This window comes from Oncorhynchus nerka, unplaced genomic scaffold, assembly GCF_034236695.1.
Source record: "Oncorhynchus nerka isolate Pitt River unplaced genomic scaffold, Oner_Uvic_2.0 unplaced_scaffold_1166, whole genome shotgun sequence".
Lineage (NCBI taxonomy): Eukaryota > Metazoa > Chordata > Actinopteri > Salmoniformes > Salmonidae > Oncorhynchus > Oncorhynchus nerka.
The window spans coordinates 26795-51589 of NW_027040169.1; the positions used below are offsets into that span (position 1 = coordinate 26795).

General features: G+C 43.3%; 1 long non-coding RNA gene and 6 other non-coding genes across 7 annotated transcripts; 3 read left to right on the forward strand and 4 right to left on the reverse strand.

The window, feature by feature from the left end:
• Positions 1-238: 238 nt before the first annotated feature.
• Positions 239-357, reverse strand: LOC135569820 (5S ribosomal RNA). Its single transcript, XR_010463288.1, has one exon. It is a non-coding gene; the product is annotated as a 5S ribosomal RNA (ribosomal RNA).
• A 242-nt stretch (positions 358-599) lies between these two features.
• On the reverse strand, positions 600-718 carry LOC135569824 (5S ribosomal RNA). Its single transcript, XR_010463292.1, has one exon. It is a non-coding gene; the product is annotated as a 5S ribosomal RNA (ribosomal RNA).
• Positions 719-949: 231 nt separating this feature from the next.
• On the reverse strand, positions 950-1068 carry LOC135569823 (5S ribosomal RNA). The gene has a single exon (XR_010463291.1). It is a non-coding gene; the product is annotated as a 5S ribosomal RNA (ribosomal RNA).
• An 11657-nt stretch (positions 1069-12725) lies between these two features.
• trnaa-ugc (transfer RNA alanine (anticodon UGC)) lies at positions 12726-12797 on the forward strand. The gene has a single exon. It is a non-coding gene; the product is annotated as a tRNA-Ala (tRNA).
• Positions 12798-14074: 1277 nt separating this feature from the next.
• Positions 14075-14619, reverse strand: LOC135569818 (uncharacterized). The gene is made up of 3 exons (XR_010463286.1): positions 14454-14619; positions 14266-14362; positions 14075-14192 (listed from the first exon to the last, which is right to left on the reverse strand). It is a non-coding gene; the product is annotated as an uncharacterized LOC135569818 (long non-coding RNA).
• A 1196-nt stretch (positions 14620-15815) lies between these two features.
• trnai-aau (transfer RNA isoleucine (anticodon AAU)) lies at positions 15816-15889 on the forward strand. The gene has a single exon. It is a non-coding gene; the product is annotated as a tRNA-Ile (tRNA).
• An 81-nt stretch (positions 15890-15970) lies between these two features.
• trnaf-gaa (transfer RNA phenylalanine (anticodon GAA)) lies at positions 15971-16043 on the forward strand. Its single transcript has one exon. It is a non-coding gene; the product is annotated as a tRNA-Phe (tRNA).
• The last annotated feature ends 8752 nt before the right edge of the window (positions 16044-24795 follow it).

Consider the following 24795-nt stretch of genomic DNA (forward strand, 5'->3'; position numbering starts at 1 on the left):
TCTTGGTGCACTATATAAAGTCAAAGTGAGTCTGATTAACAGCTGTTGCATTTTCACCATTTAGATAAGAATCTTTGTGTCACTCAAAATGTGGAAAAAATTGCATATACTGTAGCCATAATTTGTAGCACAGATTGTTGGATGAAATACAAACTAACCTTGCTTACTTATTTCAAAGCGAGGGCACATATTTCAGCCTTGTGGAAATACAAAAAAAACGGACAAAGAGTTGACAAAATGCTTACAGCACCTGGTATTCCCAGGCGGTCTCCCATCCAAGTACTAACCAGGCCCGACCCTGCTTAGCTTCTGAGATCAGACGAGATCAGGCGTACTCAGGACAGTGTGGCCGTAAGCGAGAAACTATCTCTTGGTGCACTATATAAAGTCAAAGTGAGTCTGATTAACAGCTGTTGCATTTTCACCATTTAGATAAGAATCTTTGTGTCACTCAAAATGTGGAAAAAATTGCATATACTGTAGCCATAATTTGTAGCACAGATTGTTGGATGAAATACAAACTAACCTTGCTTACTTATTTCAAAGCGAGGGCACATATTTCAGCCTTGTGGGAAAAAACGGACAAAGAGTTGACAAAATGCTTACAGCACCTGGTATTCCCAGGCGGTCTCCCATCCAAGTACTTAACAGGCCCGACCCTACTTAGCTTCTGAGATCAGACGAGATCAGGCGTACTCAGGACAGTGTGGCCGTAAGCGAGAAACTATCTCTTGGTGCACTATATAAAGTCAAAGTGAGTCTGATTAACAGCTGTTGCATTTTCACCATTTAGATAAGAATCTTTGTGTCACTCAAAATTGCATATACTGTAGCCATAATTTGTAGCACAGATTGTTGGATGAAATACAAACTAACCTTGCTTACTTATTTCAAAGCGAGGGCACATATTTCAGCCTTGTGGGAAAAAACGGACAAAGAGTTGACAAAATGCTTACAGCACCTGGTATTCCCAGGAGGTCTCCCATCCAAGTACTAAGCAGGCCCGACCCTGCTTAGCTTCTGAGATCAGACGAGATCAGGCATACTCAGGACAGTGTGGCCGTAAGCGAGAAAATATCTCTTGGTGCACTATATAAAGTCAAAGTGAGTCTGATTAACCTCTTCAGTCGACCCTCTACTTTTTTGAACATTCTGTTAAAAATCGCGCAACATTTCAGCGCCCTGCTACTCATGCCAGGAATATAGTATATGCATTTGCTTAGTCTGTGTGGATAGAAAACACTCAGACGTTTAAAAAACTGGTTAAATCACTGCTGTGGCTTTACCAGAACGGCATTTACATCGAAAAGCACAGGAAAAACTGATCACTGAAAATGGGGAAAATATATCCATGCGCTACTTGAACCCATTGATAAACGTGAACCACAATTAATTGACTGAGGTTGCAGTACCTACAGCTTCCACAGGGTGTCTAGAGTCTTGTCATTTCCCTTCGAGTTTTTTCTTGGTCAAACACATACAGGACACCGTATCTAATCCGGTCTAGGACCGGATATTTTCGTTGAGTTTCTAGCCGGACATTTTTCCAGACGGACAGCTAATAATCTTTACATCGCCTCCTGATGAATTTTATCGCTTATTAGCGTTTACTAATACCTAAAGTTGCATTACAAACGTATTTCGAAGTGTTTTGTGAAAGTTTATCGTCGACTTTTTGAATTTTAAAAAATGACGTTACGTTTTGAAATAGACACTATTTGGGTCTTTATTTCGATTAAATCGGTCCATATAAATATGGACCGATTTAATCGAAATAAAGACCCAAATAGTGTTTATGGGACATCTAGGAGTGCCAACAAAGAAGATGGTGAAAGGTAATGAATGTTTTCTATTTTATTGTGCGGTTTGTGTAACGCCGAAATGCTAATTATTTTGTTTACGTCCCCTGTGGGTCTTTTGGGGTGTTGCATGCTATCAGATAATAGCTTCTCATGCTTTCGCCGAAAAGCATTTTAAAAATCTGACTTGTTGCCTGGATTCACAACGAGTGTAGCTTTAATTCGATACCCTGCATGTGTATTTTAATGAACTTTTGAGTTTTAACTAATACTATTAGCATTTAGCGTAGCGCATTTGCATTTCCAGAGCTCTAGTTGGGACGCAAGCGTCCCGGGTAGAAGCAACAGGTTAACAGCTGTTGCATTTTCACCATTTAGATAAGAATCTTTGTGTCACTCAAAATGTGGAAAAAATTGCATATACTGTAGCCATAATTTGTAGCACAGATTGTTGGATGAAATACAAACTAACCGTTTCAGTGAATTTTACCTTACAAAATCTTGTCCCGTCCACTATCTCCGTACCTGGCCAAACTCTCCTCCTTATTTCTGAGACAGCAGTTACACCCCAGCTACTCAGCTTATCCAGTATAACTTTGTCTTCGATGTATACGGGAAGATTCATGAAAGATACAACTAGCTCGTTTGCAATCATATCTCTCGCCATGATCCTTGTGTCTTTTATCATTAAACCATCCATTAAACGATCCTTGCCTTTTCCATTTCGCATTGTAACTTCGTACTTTCTTTCTCCTTTCATTCTACATCCCACCACCTCCCCACACTCCTCTTTAATCGAACGTAGTATCTCCATCTTTGTAACTTTATCTTCTCCCATCAAGTCCACTGCCACCGTAAATTCTTTGCCATTTTTCAGTCCTCCTTCATCTCCATGTTTCTTCCGTTGAGCATTTTCTTTGTCCTCGTCCATTCCGTTAGTCATTGCCATGTTGTCCGTCATAGTAAACAAAAATGAGACCCAAAAACTCTCCCCCAAGCAGCAAAACTGCAAAGGGAAAAAAATACAAACTTAAACTTGTTCAAATGCAAAAAAAATCTAAATTATACTTCAAAAAACGTTGAAAATAACCAAAAAAGCTCTCAAGCAAACACTCTCAAGCAAACAAACACTCACTCACGACTTAATCACCAACACCTGTCTCACTTTCCAAAGAGGAAGTGCTCACTCAGGCCGGTATGGCCGTAAGCAAGAAACTCTTGGTGCACTACATAAAGTCAAAGTGAATCTGATTAATTAACAGATGTTGCATTTTCCCCATTTAGATAAGCATCTTTGTGTCACTCAAAAAGTGGAAGAAATTGCATATACTGTAGCCATCACTTTGTAGCACAGATCGTTGGATGAAATACAAACAAAGCTTGCTTACTTATTACAAAGCGAGGTCACATTATTCAGCCTTGTGGGAAAAACGGACAAAGAGTTTTAATTCGACAAGTCAGTGATGCTGATGAAATGATGCAAGACCACCCCTTGTTGACAAAAAGTTTACAGCACCGGGTATTCCCAGGCGGTCTCCCATCCAAGTACTAACCAGGCACGACCCTGCTTAGCTGCCGAGATCTGATCAACAATTTGATGAGATCAGGTATACTCAGGCCAGTAGTTAATATGAGTAGTGAATAACTATCGTATTTTTAAGACTCTGCAAAAACAGCTAGTTGATGAGAGGCTGAAAGAGAATTGCAAGAATCAGACAATTTCACAGGCGGGCCACAAACAGGCAAATAACAAAAGGCATCTCGGAACACACAACTCGTCAGTCGTTGTCAGTGGATTGTATTGGCGGGAAGAACAAAAATATTGTCTGCAGGGTAATCGAAGTCGCCGCATCTAATGTCAAGCCACAGGTCACAGGTGAGCTGCCTTGTTAAACCCTAAAAATAAATAGAAACACGATTGCGTTAAAAATACCCATTAAGCCATTTGTTAAGATTTCCCCCATGTGAACCTGTTATCACTCTTACCCTGATGGTTTCTGATATTTCCAGACACTTTTTCGGTCTTATCTGAGGAATTTTATCATTTATATCAGAATGGCCATATTCTGAGGCCAGTTTATTGCTCATTAAATGACGATTTATTACTCTTTTCCCATTGAAGGCCATATTGAGGTTAAACCAATGACTGGAGTTTTTAATTGATTAAAACAAATGTCTATTGAAAGTGCAGAACAGTATCGTGGTTTTACTGGTCTCTGTGGTGATTTTAGGAGGCTGTTCCTATTTCTACTTTTTCCCCATACTCTTTAACCCGATACCCAGTTCCTGTGCTGAAGTCAGGATTCCCGAACGGTCTCAGGTTGCAGTCTCCCATGGAGGCGTGGGTTCAAAGTGGGCCATTCCCACTTCTGACAGTTGTTTATCGCCTCTCATGCAGGAGTCATGCTGCTTTGCATTAAGATGGTGAAATAACAACTTCACACAGTAAAGTATCAATTTATAATAATCCCTCTCAAATGCAAAACTTCTGAGCTGAGCAAAGATCAAAGAAAATAAGAAAAAGCCGTACTTAATAACAAATGAATGAGGGGAACATTTAATGTGATTGCATTATAATGAAATACTACATTATATTTCAGTTATTATTAAATTATAATAAGAAAAATACTTTTATCTCCCTCACCAACTTTAAACATCTGCTATCTGAGCAGCTCTCCCCCAAGTTGATGAGACGATCGCTGCAGCTGTACATAGTCAATCGGTAAATAGCCCACCCAATTTACCTACCTCATCCCCATACTGTTTTTATTTATTTACTTTTCTGCTCTTTTGCACACCAGTATCTCTACCTGCACATGACCATCTGATCATTTATCACTCCAGTGTTAATCTGCTAAATTGTAATTATTCGCCTACCTCCTCATGCCTTTTGCACACAATGTATATAGACTCTTTTTTTTCTACTGTGTTATTGACATGTTTACTGTTTACTCCATGTGTAACTCTGTGTTGTCTGTTCACACTGCTATGCTTTATCTTGGCCAGGTCGCAGTTGTAAATGAGAACTTGTTCTCAACTAGCCTACCCTGGTTAAATAAAGATGAAATAAAAAAAACATTTTTTTTGTTGCTGTAAACTATGCCTACTGGCCCATTCACTGCTAACAAGCCTGTTTTCTGTCACAGTTGTCGTGGCTGAGTGGTTAAGGCGATGGACTAGAAATCCATTGGGATCTTCCTGGGCAGTTTTGAAACCTGCCATCAATGAACATGTATTTTTCTTGATCCCTCCGGAGGTGGAAGTTTAGTTGTGTTTCTTATACCAATCACATCCTCTCAGATCTCCACAACTACATAGGGATTAGTTGTCCATTTGGGATAGGACTGCAGGCCATCTATCCCACCTCACACCTTTATACACCTGGTTACCCATCCTTCTAGCTCTATAGGCCACAGTAGCATAGGTTACAGGTTTGTTGTCAAGCCACAGATTTCAGGTGAGATCCCATGAAACACTCAACAATACAACAACACAATTCTCATGAATAACCATTAAAACATTTGTTAAGATTTCCCCCATTTTGACATGTGGACCTGTTGTCACTCTTACCCTGACGGATAGCTCCAGACACTTTTTGGTCCTATCTGAGACATTTTTAAATTCATGTCAAAATGGACATATTCTGATGACACTCTTAAAGTCTGCAGGGTAATCGAACTGGCCACATCTAAAGTCAAGCCACAGGTCATAGGTGAGAAACCTTGTTAAACCCTAAAAGAAAAAGAAAAACACGATTGCATTGAAAATAACCATTTAGCGCCTGCATGTCATGCACCTTTGTAAAATCCAGTTGAAAAATAAATGACTTAAGGTAATGTAAGGGAATTACCCCCCTGAAATGGACAATAATGAATGGGAAGTCATTGGCATTGGACAAACCATATACACGGTGTCCAATACCACCCAATGTGGCGTTGATTCGTGTAAAGTTGATTGCAAATGCCATATGGCAAATGCCAGGTGTAACACTTTGAAAATCCAACAAGTGGCGAGCGCGCTCCACCGTGGTTTTTCATACCTTAACCTCTTGCTCCTACCTGACACGCAGGCGTTCCATCTAGACATCTGGAAATGCAAATGCGCTACGCTAAATGCTAATAGTACTAGTTAAAACTCAAACGTTCATACACATGCAGGGTATTGAATTAAAGCTACACTCATTGTGAATCCAGGCAATAAGTCAGATTTTTAAAATGCTTTTCGGCGAAAGCATGAGAAGCTATTATCTGATAGCATGTAACACCCCAAAAGACCCGCAGGGGACGTAAACAAAATAATTAGCATAGTCGGCGCTACACAAAACGCACAAATAAAATATAAAACATTCATTACCTTTGACCATCTTCTTTGTTGGCACTCCTAGATGTCCCATAATCACTATTGGGTCTTTTTTTTGATTAAATCGGTCCATATATAGCCTAGATATCGATCTATGAAGACTGTGTGATAAACGGAAAAAAATAGCGTCTTATAACGTAACGTCATTTTTTTAAATTAAAAAAGTCGACGATATACTTTCACAAAACACTTCGAAATACTTTTGTAATGCAACTTTAGGTATTAGTAAACTTCATAGGGGTACGTCTGGAAATAATGTCCGGGTAAATCTCAACAAAAATATCCGGTCGGAGACCTGAAGAAAAAGCCTGTCTCTTGTTCGTTTGACCAAGAAACAAAGACTAGGCAAATGACAAGACTGTTGACATCGTGTGGAAGCTGTAGGTACTGCAACCTCAGCCGCATTTAATGTGGATCGCCTATAACAATGGGTTGAAGTGGCGGATGGATATATTTTTCCATTTTCAGTGATCAGATTTTCCTGCACTTTTCGATGAAACGCACGTTCTGTTATAGTCACCGCCGTGATTTAACCAGTTTTATAAACGTCTGAGTGTTTACTATCCACACATACTAATCATATGCATATACTATATTCCTGGCCTGAGTAGCAGGGCGCTGAAATGTTGCGCGATTTTTAACAGAATGTTTGAAAAAGTGGGGGGTAGGAGTAACAGGTTAAGGGAAGATTTCGGCAGTTGCTGTATGGTTAGTGAGAAAGTCCATATTGCAAATGTACGGTCCCTTACTAGACGTCCGAAATCGTTTGTAAAATTCCCGGACGGCGTCGGGCCGAGCGGCAGGGCCGGACCTACCAGGAAGTCATCAAATGAACTTTGTCGGACATTCGGTTTCCGTTTTACAAAAATAATAAGATTTTGGTCATTTTTCCGCTGTCCCGGAATATCCCACAAGAGGGCATAAGCAATCATATTGCTATTGGACAAAACATCACGATTCACGACGGGGCCTTATCTCGAAAATGGAAAATATTTCGAAGCCGAAACTCGGTGAGCGTATGTTTGGCATAATGGGCAGTTGGCCCCGAACAAGATGGCGTCTAGGCCTCAACGGTTTTTTGAGTTATGGCCATTTATCTGGGATTAAAGGTCCAAAATGAAAATAGAGAAATTATTTTTCCACTTCACGTCAAAGTCAAGGAGCCTCCGGTGTCAATAAAAAAAGAACCAGCCATTTATCTATCGTCATTTAAGAGAAATCGTACAACGACAGATTGGTGATGTTCACGGATAGGTGTTTTTTTTTCAACGTTACAGATCCAGTTGCAGGGTGTTCTTACGAATCTTTTTAAAGTGTGCTGCGGAGCTCTGCGAGATTTCTGTGATTTTCTATGATTTTCTGAAATAACACACACTCACTAAACCCTCCGTAAATAACTCAGTTCTTAACGTAAAGACTTAAAACTTAAAACAGGATTCTGTAAAGGCATACCCCAATCAGGATATGAGTTTATTTATAGCTTCCTGTGCCAACCGGAAGTGCCTTAAATGGTGTCACAGTGGCAGTTTCCAAGGGTTAAAAAGGTCAGATCTTTTCAAAACTTCATATGTGTGATTAGGCAACCCCCATAATCTGTAAGTCAGTCATTTCTCCCAACAGATGTCAAAGAAAAGCTCTCTCTCACACACACACACACAGAAACACAAACACAGCAAGGATGGAGTGACAAAGTGCGGTGCTTAAAGACACACAAAGCCTACAATGGCATTTCCATATTCTCTAGGCCGTGCCGAGTTCAACAAGATGCCCCACTTGACCGTAGCTCGCTCGGTCTAAGCACAGCGACCATTAGAAAAGTAGGCCCAAAATGAAGGCTGGCCCTCAATGTCATTTGCTTTTGGGTGACAGTGAGAGAACCGTTAAGGTGAGAAGCACAATTCGACCTCAGGTACGTTCCTAAGGTCCTCCCGATCTGTGCAAGCCTAACCTTGACCCTGTGGCATTAACCCTTAACAGTTAAAAGAAGGTGTTTACATCAAAGAGTTTGCATTGACTTCTCTCCCCATAGGAATACATTGCCTGCACCTCTAAATTCAACCTGAAGCCTATGTGGGTTATGAATGCCTAATGAACCTGTCTTCTATGACAGTCCATCAGACCACTATGAGGTCTACCTGTGTCGATTCTAAGCTTCCTGGAGCAAACGGAAGTGGTTAAATTGACCCAAAAGGTGTTTTGATGTACATAACCTTCAAAGGTGAAAATGACTACATTCAACTCTGTGTAGATCGTAGATCAGTCAATTCCTAACTTAAAGACTTAAAACTCAGGATTCTGTAAGTGTCTATGTCAATCAAGACATGTGTTTACTTATATCTTCCTGTGCCAACCGGAAGTGCCTTTAATTGGGTCACACTGTCTGTTTTGAAGGGTTAAAAAAGTCACATCTTTCCTAAACTTCATATGTGTGACTGTCTTCTATGACAGTCCATCAGGCCACTATGAGGTCTACCTGTGTTGATTCTAAGCTTCCTGGACCAACCGAAAGTGGTTAAAATCACCCTAAAAGTGTTTATCCATACCCTGCCTGCAGTTTGATAGTGCATTCAACCCTGTGTAAATCAGTCAATTCTTAACGTAAGGACTTAAAACTCAGGATTCTGTAAAAGCATACCCCATTGAGGATATGTGTTGACTTATAGCTTCCTGTGCCAACCGGAAGTGCCATAATTGGTGTCTCTTGGGCTGTTTCGAGGGGTTAAAAAAGTCAGATCTTTCCAAAACGTCATATATGTGATTAGGCAACCCCCATGAACTGTAAATCAGTCATTTTTCCCATAAAATTTCAAGGGAAAACTAAATCACACAGACACACAACTTGTAAGGAGGGACGTGTTGGGGTGTGTCGAGACTGACAGTGCCTGCAATAGTTAGCTTTGTTCGAGCTAAAAAAGAACCGTCAGACCTAGAGTTCCGAAACTTTAGAAACCTGTTCTAGACCTCAGGTCGATAGTGCGTGGTGAGTTACGTGGCTCTAGAAGGTTCTCGGACCGAGAAACAGCCTCGTACATTTGCAATGACTTCAATTCATTTTGACCATTACGAAAATGTCGACATTTAGAAAAGTCTCAGAGAAACAAGACTAGGTGCATTGAAACCGGCTCGGCCCATAGAGACGGACCCCAACATTTCTGTCCGATAGCTCATTCAAGGACCCCATAGCAAGGCATGGAAAAAAGTGGATTTTCAATTAGGGTTTTACTCGGGCACCGAAGGACCTATCGAGCCGAAACTCGGGATTCGGGGTCGCCTCACATAGGCCTTCACATAATGTCCGACCTGGACCCGCAGCTAGAACGTAACTATGTTTTTTACATTTTTATTATGTTTTAAACTAAAGGCGCTGTGAATTATGGGCCTGCTCTGACATGTGATAGTTGGCTTCTAAATGAGTTGGAAAAAGTGGGTTTGGTGTCAATTGGTATCAGTTTGGTGTCAGAATGACATCTAATTGACTGATGGACACTGACTTGCTAGTTGACTTTTGTACATTAGCAATATGTTTAAATGGAGAGGGACCATCACCAAAAGTGACATTCTGAAATCAACCCTAACGAGCCATTGAGATGAACCAGAATCACTGCCCAGCCATCCCGAGTTCATCGGGCCAGTCAATTTCACATTCCTGCAGGATTTTTATAGCATGACAAATTCGTGATGGTACCTGCCCATTGAACCATATTGCAAATGCACAGTGACTTTGCAAAAGTGAGAAAACATAAACAAATGGACATGATGAAATCAACACAACGAGTGATGGAACGGTACAACTCTCACTGCTCGGCCATCCTGTGTTCATCAGGCCAGTCAATTTTGCATTTTTGAGCATGTCAAATTTCATATGGTAAATGCCAATTGAACCATATTGCAAATGCACGTGCACTTGCAATATGATTCTATAGTGAAAAAACATCACCAAATGGACATGATGAAATCAACACAACGAGTGATGGAAAGGTACAACTCTCACTGCTCGGCCATCCTGTGTTCATCAGGCCAGTCAATTTTGCATTTTTGAGCATGTCAAATTTCATATGGTAAATGCCAATTGAACCATATTGCAAATGCACGTGCACTTGCAATATGATTCTATAGTGAAAAAACATCACCAAATGGACATGATGAAATCAACACAACGAGTGATGGAAAGGAACAACTATCACTGCCCGGCCATCCTGTGTTCCCATAGCGAGCATTAATATCAGAATGACCGGTAAATGCATTTACAACCATATTTTTGGGGGGGGGTTACCAGGTGCCTATTTTCAATCACCAGTTGCACAACAATGCGTATCCATCAGAATATTTTAAACAGTCCATAAAGCACTCAGGACGGACTCCATAGATAGAGGGCCATAGTAGGGTACTCCCATAGCGGGCATGGACAATAGGAGTCCCGGTAAATGCATTTACAACCATATTTTTATTTTTGGGTTACCAGTTGCACAACAAACGTGCATTTGCAATATGATTCTATTGACGAAATGGACATGATGAAATCAACACAACGAGTGATGGAAAGGTACAACTATCACTGCTCGGCCATCCTGTGTTCATCAGGCCAGTCAATTTTGCATTTCTGCAGGATTTTCGAGCATGTCAAATTTCTTATGGCATTTGGCCCCCAAAAAAGTGACTTTTGACTTTGACTTTTGACTTCATATGAAATCTTCCTTAGGCACAAGTAAAAAGATATATATATATATGACAATAAAATACAACTACAGTATGTTGATACAGTTCTTATACGTGTGTAATTGACACAAAATTTGAAAGAATTTCGAAAAACGGTGCAGAAAGCACTTTTTTAAGGGTGTGTGAAGTTTTTTACAAAATGTTGACATTTTTTACTTTTGACTTTTGACTTCCTATGAAATCATATTGAAAATGGACAAAACATATTACTTATGCGCATGTAAAAATATATATATATATGATAATAAAATTGGACAAAAGTATATTCATACAGTTCTTACACATGTGTAATTGACAAAAAATTCGAAAGAATTTCGAAAAACGTTCCAGAAAGCACTTTTTTAAGGGTGTGTGAAGTTTTTTACAAAATTTTGACATTTTTGACTTTTGACTTCCTATGAAATCATATTGAAAATGGACAAAACATATTACTTATGCGCATGTAAAAAAATAAAATATATATATGATAATAAAATTGGACAAAAGTATATTCATACAGTTCTTACACATGTGTAATTGACAAAAAAATCGAAAGAATTTCGAAAAACCGTCCAGAAAGCACTTTTTTAAGGGGTGATAAGTTTTTGACAAAAAAATCATTTTTTCAAAATTTTGCTTTTGGACGTTGACTTGGGTTACATTTCCAATATGAAAAATCAAGGTGGAGCGGATTCGCCACCTGTTGGATTTTTAAAGTGTGACAACTGGCAATTGCCATATGGCATTTGCAATACACTTTGCATGAATCAACGCCGAATTGGGTGGTATTGGACAATGTGTATATGGTTTGTCCGATGCCAATGACTTCCCATTCAGTTTTTTCCAATACAGGGGGGTATTCCCTTACCTACAGTATTCCCCAGCTTGTCTTTTGAGAGTATTCACTTGTTAAATTAGCTTTTGCACAACTCCCACTTTCCACAATGTTGACATTCTAAGAATGAAATAGATGCGCAAAGCCATCTGTTTTTGTTAACTGAAGCACATGGGTTCAATCCCTGTTCGACGTTTATGGTAGATAGCTGATATTATGGAAATGTACTTTCATCACAACAGTGTAAAGAAAAGGTCAATTGTCTTGATATGGCCACTGCGACCTGTATGCTCTAGTCGGCTGGCCCTCGCTACATATTCGTCGCCAGAACCACTGGCTATTTTGTTATTGACTGTGCGCTTGTTTGTTCCATGTGTAACTCGTCGCCAGAACCACTGGCTCCAGGTCATCTGTAAGTCTATGCTAGGTAAAGCTCCGCCTTATCAAAGCACTCACAGTTGGCCTAGTCCTTGCGCAGCAGTCCCTTCCAGCTGCAGTCAGAGCAGGAGATGCCCATCTCTAAATAGCCCACCCAATTTACCTACCTCATCGCCATATTGTTTTTATTTACTTTCTGCACTTTTGCACACCAGGATTTCTACTTGCACATCATCATCTGCTCATCTATCACTCCAGTGTTCATTTGCTAAATTGTGATTACTTCGGTACTATGGCATATTTATTGCCTTTAAAAAAAAAATCCCTTCTATTTTGTTATTGACTGTGCGCTAGTTTGTTCCATGTGTAACTCGTCGCCAGAACCACTGGTTCCAGGTCATCTGTAAGTCTATGCTAGGTAAAGCTCCGCCTTATCAAGGCAATCACAGGCGGCCTAGTCCTCTCACAGCAGTCCTTCCAGCTGCAGTCAGAGCAGAAGATGTTCACCCCTCCGCGTCCAGACTGCAAATGAATTGCACTGCTTTGCTTTACCTTGGCCAGGTCGCAGTTGTGTATGAGAACTTGTTCTTAACTGGCTTACCTGCTATAATAAAGGAGAAATTTAAGAAAATTAGAAACAATTTTTTCTTTCCCTGAAAGGGGGTGTAGCTCAGTGGTAGAGCGCATGCTTTGCATGTATGAGGTCCTGTGTTCAATCCCCAGCTTCTCCATGTTTTTTTGCAAAGACCCAACTTCTACTTTCCAGAATGTTGAAATTCTAAGCAGGAAACAGAGATGTGCTAAATAATTTGTTCTTTTAATCTGAAGAACATGCGTTCAATCCCTGTTAGTACATTTATAGAACAGAAGTGGCATGGTTTCCAACTTTTATGGCATCATTTTCAAAAACTGAAGTTCATGTTTTCGATCCCTGTCCGTACCTGTTTTAAGAATTGCTGCTATCACCTTTATAGAAAAGGCTTCAAATTCCATGGAAATTTACATTCAATCATGTTGTATCAATATTTGAACATAACTATTATATTAAGGGGAAGTATCTCTACGATAGAGCCACTTTACATGTTTCCTGTCACTAGCTAGTCTAACTTGCTAAATAGAGATTTGTAATTTAACTTTGACCAAAAAAAAGCAATTTCTCTACATTATCACATTCCTCTCAAATTGTACATTTGCTTGACTCGTTAAGGCAACTTCCATCTGTTTTGTCAGCAATCTTCGTTGAGCGCCACAAGGCAAGGGTGGCTCGTGTCAAAAGTAGTCTTTGGTCATCAAAGCCTTGGGACCCAAATGCATAATGATTGCGCAAACTCCCCCTTGTGGTGGTCTGGAGCAATGAAGCCATCCTGCGGTGCAAGCTCGCAACTTTTTAAGGAGTGTCTTCAGACCCCGCTGTTCCGTACGGTGTGTGTTGAAATCTTATCCTGATGCGGAATAGATTGCAATTAATCATAGAGACCTTCATAGTTCGGACTTGGAGATTGTGAAGAGATGTCTTGTGGGGAATGCATGGGTGTCTGAGCTGTGTGCTAGTAGTTTTAAAAAACAGACAGCTCGGTACATTCAGCTTGTCAACACTTCTTACACAAACAAGTAGCGATGAAGTCAAGCTCTTCCCATTTGAGCCATGAGAGATTGACATGCATATCATTAAAGAAGAAATGTCCATATTTGGATGGAAACCAAGCTAGTGAGCGGTATCAAGGAAAGTTGTAATTTCAGTTGAAAATTACCAACACTGCATCCAACCACAGCCCTGCTGGTTTCACTTTGGCAAACCACTATAACATTGAGTCATTTCATCCTACTGGACATTGGAAAGCTTTTGTTTTGACACCCATCATTTGTCGTAGATGGGAAATTCTCCATCCCTCCGGTGGATGGTTCAGAGTTCCATGCTGATTGATACATGTCAGATGACAAGCCTACTACATGCCCCTTGGTGTTAAATGCAAATCAGATACAATTAAGGTAGCTCCAACGGTTAGGATTGTTTTATATAGAACACTTTATTTGACATGTTAGAACAAGACATTACACCCAAAGAATGTATCCAGAAGAAACATATAAATGACGCTCCTCAAAGAGGTCTTTGACATGTCGTTGACCTGTTAAAAGAGAGAGAAACTATTAGTTCAGTTATGGTCTGCCAGGGTCTGAAAAGCATAAAACAAGACCTACCTCTTTTCGAGTTGTCCTGATTCACACATTGTCCACTACAGGGGCCGCCAGAGGGACTACTGGCATCACAGATGACCACATCACAATGGACAAAGACCTAGGAATCAAATATTTGATGGTGTCATAAAAGGTATGATTGCCACTCACACAAAATTAACCAATAAAGATTGTTGGGGTAACTTTGTTACCTGGCCACTCGGCTCAACCGCATCCTCGGCGAAGGAAAACATATAGGCCTCAAAGCGTTTGACGTGAGGGGGGAAGTGGACCCTGGCATCAGCTACTACCGGGTGGAAGACGACACGGTATGGATCCTCGGGGTTCTCACAGCTGCCAGTGTAGAGAGAGGGACTAAGTTAAGAACAAGAAAACGCTGCAAACCCCAACCGCCTTGTGTACGAAGTCTTGTGGTGGTGTCATGACTGTCCTGTGAGGATCAGATCAATTTACAGCAGAAGTGGGTTCTTTCTCCCCCTCCAGTATATCTAAAGGAATGTTTTTGCTAACAGGCCTTTCCCAACAAAAATAACCTTTGTCTTGAAAAAACATATTTCATATACAATGTAAAGGCTCGAGACTTCCTACCTGTAGAGTGAGGACGTTTCTAGTAAAAATTAAAACCAATATGAAATTTTTCTATAGCTAATCTCTGACCAGTCTTATGTTAGAAATATTGTTCCAGTATTCACTTTGAACGTGTTAGAGAAACTCCCCTAGAAAATGTGCATAGTAAGTAGCCATGCCACGAGGGACAGAGAGTTGGTCAGACTGACAGAAGCGTCCCCGGCGGCCAGAGTGCATAAAAGGAATGTTAACAGAAATTAACATTAACCAGAAAACCGTGAGGCGCAAGCTACACGTTTGGAACTTTCCTAAACTCACAAGTACCTAGAAAAATGACCTTAAGTGAGATCATTCTGCTACTATATCCAAACCATCCTACTCATCACCCACTGAGGAATCAGCGACAGGGTTGATTAGCCCATCTTCCAGAACGAGTGAAAGGAAAACCCATCCTGTAGTTCTGTTCAAGACTGGAGCCACGGACAACCAACGACATTGTGATCTCATGTAGCCAATCAGAGAGAAGACCAACCACCTACCTTTCCACGTCGGGCATCCCGCATAAATACATTCATGCTTTTACTCCAAGAATCTTTGGGAGGTTTATCCTTTAGTAAGTAATGTCTTTCTTTTTCATCTGACATTGTGACATCAGTGTTACATGAGAGTTTCTTGTCATTGTTACATGACAGTTTCTTGTCATTGTTTACATGACAGTAGGTTGTCGTAAGACAAGGCTGCATGAAGTGTGAACTGGAGTTTTCTTGGATCCATAAAACAATGTGCTTTTGGAGAATGTGGGCATCGATCCCACTACCTCACGCGTGTAAAGCATTTGAGCTAATTCCCCAGGCGTTTGGAATTTCCGCAAGAAGCAACCAAGAGGGTCCAGTCTTGTCAGGCTATGCTGTTGGTGGACTTGTTTGTTGACATGCCAGCACTTGCAGAGGCTCGGTGCATTTCAACAATTGAGCAAAATAGCAAATGGCTGGTTAGCTCAGTTGGTTAGAGTGTGGTGCTAATAACGCCAAGGTCATGGGTTCGATCCCCGTACTGGCTATGATGTCCATTTTGAGTGTAAAAATTGTGAGTCACATGCATGTGAATTGTCAAGGGTGCCACAGAAGAAGATGAGTGATTTTCCGAAATAGCTCAGTTGGGAGAGCGTTAGACTGAAGATCTAAACGTCCCTGGTTCGATCCCTGGTTTCGGCATCTGTATTTGTTCTTTCTTTATGCTCTGGCTTCAAGGAAACTTTCCACAGCTTTGTTTGTGGGCCTCAATGGTGTGTGCTACGCTGCTCCTCTGAAAGTACGTAATGTCTTGCTTTTTCATCTGACATTTTGACATCAGTGTTACATTAAAGTTGCTTGTCATTGCTACATGACAGTAGGTTGTCATAAGACAAGGCTGCATGAAGTGTGAACTGCAGCTTTCTTGGATCCACAAAAAAATGTGTTTTTGGGGAATGCGGGCATCGATCCCACTACCTATAGCATGCTAAGCAAACACAATACCAATTGATCAAATTCCCCAGCTGTTTGGAATTGCCACAAGGAGCAACCAAGAATGTCCAGTCTTGTCAGGCTATGCTGTTGGTGGACTTGTTCGTTTGCGCTCCAGCACTTGCAGAGGCTCGGTGCATCTCAACAATTGTGCTCTGTAGCCAGCGGCCTGATAGCTCAGTTGGTTAGAGTGTGTGATACGCTGCTCTCCAACTTGATGATTGAGTTGGAGGCGTGCGTGGCCACGCAGTCGTGGGTGAACAGGGAGTACTGGAGAGGGCTCAGAACGCACCCTTGTGGGGCCCCAGTGTTGAGGATCAGCGGGGAGGAGATGTTGTTGCCTACCCTCACCACCTGGGGGCGGCCCGTCAGGAAGTCCAGTACCCAGTTGCACAGGGCGGGGTCGAGACCCAGGGTCTCGAGCTTGATGACGAGCTTGGAGGGTACTATGGTGTTGAATGCCGAGCTGTAGTCGATGAACAGCATTCTCACATAGGTATTCCTCTTGTCCAGATGGATTAGGGCAGTGTGCAGTGTGGTTGAGATTGCATCGTTTGTGGACCTATTTGGGCGGTAAGCAAATTGGAGTGGGTCTAGGGTGTCAGGTAGGGTGGAGGTGATATGGTCCTTGACTAGTCTCTCAAAGCACTTCATGATGACGGAAGTGAGTGCTACGGGGCGGTAGTCGTTTAGCTCAGTTACCTTAGCTTTAGCCTTGGGAACAGGAACAATCAGGCCCTCTTGAAGCATGTGGGAACAGTAGACTGGTATAGGGATTGATTGAATATGTCCGTAAACACACCGGCCAGCTGGTCTGCGCATGCTCTGAGGGCGCGGCTGGGGATGCCGTCTGGGCCTGCAGCCTTGCGAGGGTTAACACGTTTAAATGTCATACTCACCTCGGCTGCAGTGAAGGAGAGACCGCATGTTTTATCGTATTTCGTCGTCCTCCTATCTGCCCAACACGTTCACCGTCTACCGTAGCACTGTAGTAACTATCACACTCAACTGAACGACTTGATTAGTGTAGTGTTAGCTAGCTACATAGTTGTCTTTGCTGTCTTCGTATCCAAGATAATTGTGTAGTTTAGAGTGTGGAGTCTTAGAGTGATAATTGCGTTATTATCGTATTTCGTCGTCCTCCTATCTGCCTAGCAGCTATCCAGCTAGCATACGTTCACCGGCTACCGTAGCACTGTAGTAACTATCACACTCAACTGAACGACTTGATTAGTGTAGTATTAGCTAGCTACATAGTTGTCTTTGCTGTCTTCGTATCCAAGATAATTGTGTAGTTTAGAGTGTGTAGTCTTAGAGTGATTATCTTAATTTACCGAGGTTAGCTAGCCAGCTATTTTGTCGTCCTTAACGTAGGAGACACTCCTAGCTAGCCAACAGCCAGCCAACGTCTACTGAATAGAATTCGCATTCCGGTCGCATTCCGCTTCGCTCCACAGGTAGTATCACATTTTCATTTCATTTCATTACAGTCCCAACGGTGTGATTTGTTTGATCGTAGCTAGCTACATAGCTAGCTACATAGCCGTCTTTGTTTCAAAGATAATTGTGTAGTCTAGAGCGATTTTCTAGGTTAGCTAGCCAGCTATTGTCGTTCTCCTAACGCAACGTAACGTAACCAACACTGCTAGCTAGCCAGCTAGCCCCGAATAGCAGCATTAGAGAAACTTCACACTCAACGGAACGACTTGATTAGTGTAGTGTCAACAACGCAGCTAGCCTACCTCAGCAGTACTGTATCATTTTAATCATTTTAGTCAATTAGATTCTTGCTACGTAAGCTTAACTTTCTGAACATTCGAGACGTTTAGTCCACTTGTCATTCCAATCTCCTTTGCATTAGCGTAGCCTCTTCTGTAGCCTGTCAACTATGTGTCTGTCTATCCCTGTTCTCTCCTCTCTGCACAGACCATACAAACGCTCCACTCCGCGTGGCCGCGGCCCCCTAATCTGGTGGTCCCAGCGCGCACGACCCACGTGGAGTTCCAGGTCTCCGGTAGCCTCTGGAACTGCCGATCTGCGGCCAACAAGGCAGAGTTCATCTCAGCCTATGCCTCCCTCCAGTCCCTCGACTTCTTGGCACTGACGGAAACATGGATCACCACAGATAACACTGCTACTCCTACTGCTCTCTCTTCGTCCGCCCGCGTGTTCTCGCACACCCGAGAGCTTCTGGTCAGCGGGGTGGTGGCACCGGGATCCTCATCTCTCCCAAGTGGTCATTCTCTCTTTCTCCCCTTACCCATCTGTCTATCGCCTCCTTTGAATTCCATGCTGTCATTTACATTTACATTACATTTAAGTCATTTAGCAGACGCTCTTATCCAGAGCGACTTACAAATTGGTGCTTTCACCTTATGACATCCAGTGGAACAGCCACTTTACAATAGTGCATCTAGGTCTTTTTAGGGGGGGGGGGGGGGAGAAGGATTACTTTATCCTATCCTAGGTATTCCTTAAAGAGGTGGGGTTTCAAGTGTCTCCGGAAGGTGGTGATTGACTCCGCTGTCCTGGCGTCGTGAGGGAGTTTGTTCCACCATTGGGGGGCCAGAGCAGCGAACAGTTTTGACTGGGCTGAGCGGGAACTGTACTTCCTCAGTGGTAGGGAGGCGAGCAGGCCAGAGGTGGATGAACGCAGTGCCCTTGTTTGGGTGTAGGGCCTGATCAGAGCCTGGAGGTACTGTCACAGTTACCAGCCCTTTCAAGCTTAACATCCTTATCATTTATCGCCCTCCAGGTTCCCTCGGAGAGTTCATCAATGAGCTTGATGCCTTGATAAGCTCCTTTCCTGAGGACGGCTCACCTCTCACAGTTCTGGGCGACTTTAACCTCCCCACGTCTACCTTTGACTCATTCCTCTCTGCCTCCTTCTTTCCACTCCTCTCCTCTTTTGACCTCACCCTCTCACCTTCCCCCCCTACTCACAAGGCAGGCAATACGCTCGACCTCATCTTTACTAGATGCTGTTCTTCCACTAACCTCATTGCAACTCCCCTCCAAGTCTCCGACCACTACCTTGTATCCTTTTCCCTCTCGCTCTCATCCAACACTTCCCACACTGCCCCTACTCGGATGGTATCGCGCCGTCCCAACCTTCGCTCTCTCTCCCCGCTACTCTCTCCTCTTCCATCCTATCATCTCTTCCCTCTGCTCAAACCTTCTCCAACCTATCTCCTGATTCTGCCTCCTCAACCCTCCTCTCCTCCCTTTCTGCATCCTTTGACTCTCTATGTCCCCTATCCTCCAGGCCGGCTCGGTCCTCCCCTCCCGCTCCGTGGCTCGACGACTCATTGCGAGCTCACAGAACAGGGCTCCGGGCAGCCGAGCGGAAATGGAGGAAAACTCGCCTCCCTGCGGACCTGGCATCCTTTCACTCCCTCCTCTCTACATTTTCCTCCTCTGTCTCTGCTGCTAAAGCCACTTTCTACCACTCTAAATTCCAAGCATCTGCCTCTAACCCTAGGAAGCTCTTTGCCACCTTCTCCTCCCTCTTGAATCCTCCTCCCCCTCCCCCTCCTCCCTCTCTGCAGATGACTTCGTCAACCATTTTGAAAAGAAGGTCGACGACATCCGATCCTCGTTTGCTAAGTCAAACGACACCGCTGGTTCTGCTCACACTGCCCTACCCTGTGCTCTGACCTCTTTCTCCCCTCTCTCTCCAGATGAAATCTCGCGTCTTGTGACGGCCGGCCGCCCAACAAACTGCCCGCTTGACCCTATCCCCTCCTCTCTTCTCCAGACCATTTCCGGAGACCTTCTCCCTTACCTCACCTCGCTCATCAACTCATCCCTGACCGCTGGCTACGTCCCTTCCGTCTTCAAGAGAGCGAGAGTTGCACCCCTTCTGAAAAAACCTACACTCGATCCCTCCGATGTCAACAACTACAGACCAGTATCCCTTCTTTCTTTTCTCTCCAAAACTCTTGAACGTGCCGTCCTTGGCCAGCTCTCCCGCTATCTCTCTCAGAATGACCTTCTTGATCCAAATCAGTCAGGTTTCAAGACTAGTCATTCAACTGAGACTGCTCTTCTCTGTATCACGGAGGCGCTCCGCACTGCTAAAGCTAACTCTCTCTCCTCTGCTCTCATCCTTCTAGACCTATCGGCTGCCTTCGATACTGTGAACCATCAGATCCTCCTCTCCACCCTCTCCGAGTTGGGCATCTCTGGCGCGGCCCATGCTTGGATTGCGTCCTACCTGACAGGTCGCTCCTACCAGGTGGCGTGGCGAGAATCTGTCTCCTCACCACGCGCTCTCACCACTGGTGTCCCCCAGGGCTCTGTTCTAGGCCCTCTCCTATTCTCGCTATACACCAAGTCACTTGGCTCTGTCATAACCTCACATGGTCTCTCCTATCATTGCTATGCAGACGACACACAATTAATCTTCTCCTTTCCCCCCTCTGATGACCAGGTGGCGAATCGCATCTCTGCATGTCTGGCAGACATATCAGTGTGGATGACGGATCACCACCTCAAGCTGAACCTCGGCAAGACGGAGCTGCTCTTCCTCCCGGGGAAGGACTGTCCGTTCCATGATCTCGCCATCACGGTTGACAACTCCATTGTGTCCTCCTCCCAGAGCGCTAAGAACCTTGGCGTGATCCTGGACAACACCCTGTCGTTCTCAACTAACATCAAGGCGGTGGCCCGTTCCTGTAGGTTCATGCTCTACAACATCTGCAGAGTACGACCCTGCCTCACACAGGAAGCGGCGCAGGTCCTAATCCAGGCACTTGTCATCTCCCGTCTGGATTACTGCAACTCGCTGTTGGCTGGGCTCCCTGCCTGTGCCATTAAACCCCTACAACTCATCCAGAACGCCGCAGCCCGTCTGGTGTTCAACCTTCCCAAGTTCTCTCACGTCACCCCGCTCCTCCGCTCTCTCCACTGGCTTCCAGTTGAAGCTCGCCTTCCGCTACAAGACCATGGTGCTTGCCTACGGAGCTGTGAGGGGAACGGCACCTCAGTACCTCCAGGCTCTGATCAGGCCCTACACCCAAACAAGGGCACTGCGTTCATCCACCTCTGGCCTGCTCGCCTCCCTACCACTGAGGAAGTACAGTTCCCGCTCAGCCCAGTCAAAACTGTTCGCTGCTCTGGCCCCCCAATGGTGGAACAAACTCCCTCACGACGCCAGGACAGCGGAGTCAATCACCACCTTCCGGAGACACCTGAAACCCCACCTCTTTAAGGAATACCTAGGATAGGATAAAGTAATCCTTCTCACCCCCCTTAAAAGACCTAGATGCACTATTGTAAAGTGGCTGTTCCACTGGATGTCATAAGGTGAAAGCACCAATTTGTAAGTCGCTCTGGATAAGAGCGTCTGCTAAATGACTTAAATGTAAATGTAAATGTAATGTTTTCGTTGCAGGCCGTGTCAGTGGCACTGTATTGTCCTCAAAGCGGGCAAAAAAGTTATTTAGTCTGCCTGGGAGCAAGACATCCTGGTCCGTGACTGGGCTGGATTTCTTCCTGTAGTCCGTGATTGACTGTAGACCCTGCCACATGCCTCTTGTGTCTGAGCCGGATGGAATAGCTGCACTGTTGTATTCGGTCATGTTACCAGACACCTTGCCCTGATTAAAAGCAGTGGTTCGCGCTTTCAGTTTCACGCGAATGCTGCCATCAATCCACGGTTTCTGGTTAGGGAATGTTTTATTCGTTGCTATGGGAACGACATCTTCAACGCACGTTCTAATGAACTCGCACACCGAATCAGCGTATTCGTCAATCTTGTTATCTGACGCAATACGAAACATATCCCAGTCCATGTGATGGAAGCAGTCTTGGAGTGTGGAGTCAGCTTGGTCGGACCAGCGTTGGACAGACCTCAGCGTGGGAGCATCTTGTTTTAGTTTCTGTCTATAGGCAGGGATCAACAAAATGGAGTCGTGGTCAGCTTTTCCGAAAGGGGGGCGGGGCAGGGCCTTATAAGCGTCGCGGAAGTTAGAGTAACAATGATCCAAGGTTTTTCCACCCCTGGTTGCGCAATCGATATGCTGATAAAATTTAGGGAGTCTTGTTTTCAGATTAGCCTTGTTAAAATCCCCAGCTACAATGAATGCAGCCTCCGGATAAATGGTTTCCAGTTTGCAAAGAGTTAAATAAAGTTCGTTCAGAGCCATCGATGTGTCTGCTTGGGGGGGATATATACGGCTGTGATTTTAATCGAAGAGAATTCTCTTGGTAGATAATGCGGTCTACATTTGATTGTGAGGAATTCTAAATCAGGTGAACAGAAGGATTTGAGTTCCTGTATGTTTCTTTCATCACACCATGTCTCGTTAGCCATAAGGCATACGCCCCCGCCCCTCTTCTTACCAGAAAGGTGTTTGTTTCTGTCGGCGCGATGCGTGGAGAAACCCGTTGGCTGCACCGCGTCGGATAGCGTCTCTCCAGTGAGCCATGTTTCCGTGAAGCACAGAACGTTACAGTCTCTGGAATGCTACCCTTGCTCGGATTTCATCAACCTTGTTGTCAAGAGACTGGACATTGGCAAGAAGAATGCTAGGGAGTGGTGCACGGTGTGCCCGTCTCCGGAGTCTGACCAGAAGACCACCTCGTTTCCCTCTTTTTCGGAGTCGTTTTTTTGGGTCGCTGCATGCGATCCATTCCGTTGTCCTGTTTGTAAGGCAGAACACAGGATCCGCATCGCGAAAAACATATTCTTGGTCGTACTGATGGTGAGTTGACGCTGATCTTATATTCAGCAGTTCTTCTCGACTGTATGTAATGAAACCTAAGATGACCTGGGGTAGTAATGTAAGAAATAACACGTAAAAAAAAAAAAAAACTGCATAGTTTCCTAGGAACGCGAAGCGAGGCGGCCATCTCTGTCGGCGCCGGAAGTAAGTGAGATATACCTGCTGGAGCGCGTGCTACGGGTAGGTGTTGTTATCGTGACCAGTGAGCTGAGATAAGGCAGAGCTTTACCTAGCATAGACTTACAGATGACCTGGAGCCAGTGGTTCTGGCGACGAATATGTAACGAGGGCCAGACGACTAGAGCATACAGGTTGCAGTGGCCATATCAATACAATTGACCTTTTCTTTACACTGTTGTGATGAAAGTACATTTCCATAATATCAGCTATCTACCATAAACGTCAAACAAGGATTGAACCCATGTGCTTCAGTTAACAAAAACAGATGACTTTGCACATCTATTTCATTCTTAGAATGTCAACATTGTGGAAAGTGGGAGTTGTGCACAAGCTAACTTAACAAATGAAAACTCTCAAAAGAGAAGTTGAGGAACCGCAAACATGAAGTTTGGACTGCAAACATGGAAAGTGGCTGTATCGTAGAGATACTTCCCCTTAATATATTAGTTGTTTTCAAATATTGATACAACATGATTTTTCTACAAAGTCCTCCAATGAATGTAAATTTAAATGGAATTTTAAGGCTTTTCTATATAGGCACGGATGGGATTTGAACCCATGGTCTAAGGTTTACGAGACCGACCCCTTACCACTTGACCACCATGCCACTCCATACTACAATATATATATATATATATATATCAACATTCTGGAAAGTAGTAGTTCTCAGTGGAGAGGACCTCATACATATATAGCATGCACTCCCCTCTGAGCTTCCAAAAACGCAATATCAATACACTGTACTTTATATATACACCACTCCATTGAAACTACAATGAAATGATAGCAGCAATTCTTAAAACAGGTACAAATTCTTCCAATGAATCTAAATTTCCATGGAATCTGAAGAGCGGATTGGGTTTGAACACATGATCTTCAAGTTACGAGACCGACACCTTACCACTTGGCCTCCATGTCACTCCATGCTGTAATATATATATATATATATATATATATATCAACATTCTGGAAAATAGTAGTTGTGCAAATGTGAATTTGGCACACAAACTCAGTGGAGAAAGGACCTCATACATATATAGCATGCACTCCCCTCTGAGCTTCCATCCCATTTAATTTGCAGATAAAACGCAATATTAATACAATACAAGAAGTGAGTAAAAAACAACCTTAATATGTTTATAACTACAAATTAACTTTCTTCTGTTGATTCTTGTTTTTTTATGTCACAATTCCAACCCTCCTCCTTTATCCGGGCTTTGGACCAGCAAAAGTGACCCAAAAGAGACACTCTGGTGGAGCAACTTAGTTTTTGATTGGATTTTTTTGTTTTTCAGTAAATTTTTCTTAAGTTTATTGAGTTGCCGAAATAGCTCAGTTGGGAGAGCGTTAGACTGAAGATCTCCCTGGTTCGATCCTTGTTTTCGGTGTTTGTATTTGTTCTTTCTTTATGCTCTGGCTTCAAGGAAACTATCCACAGCTTTGTTTGCTGGCCTCAATGGTGTGTGTTACGCTGCTCCTCTGAAAAGTAAGTAATGTTTTGCTTTTTCATCTGACGTTTTGACATCAGTGTTACAGGAAAGTTGCTTGTCATT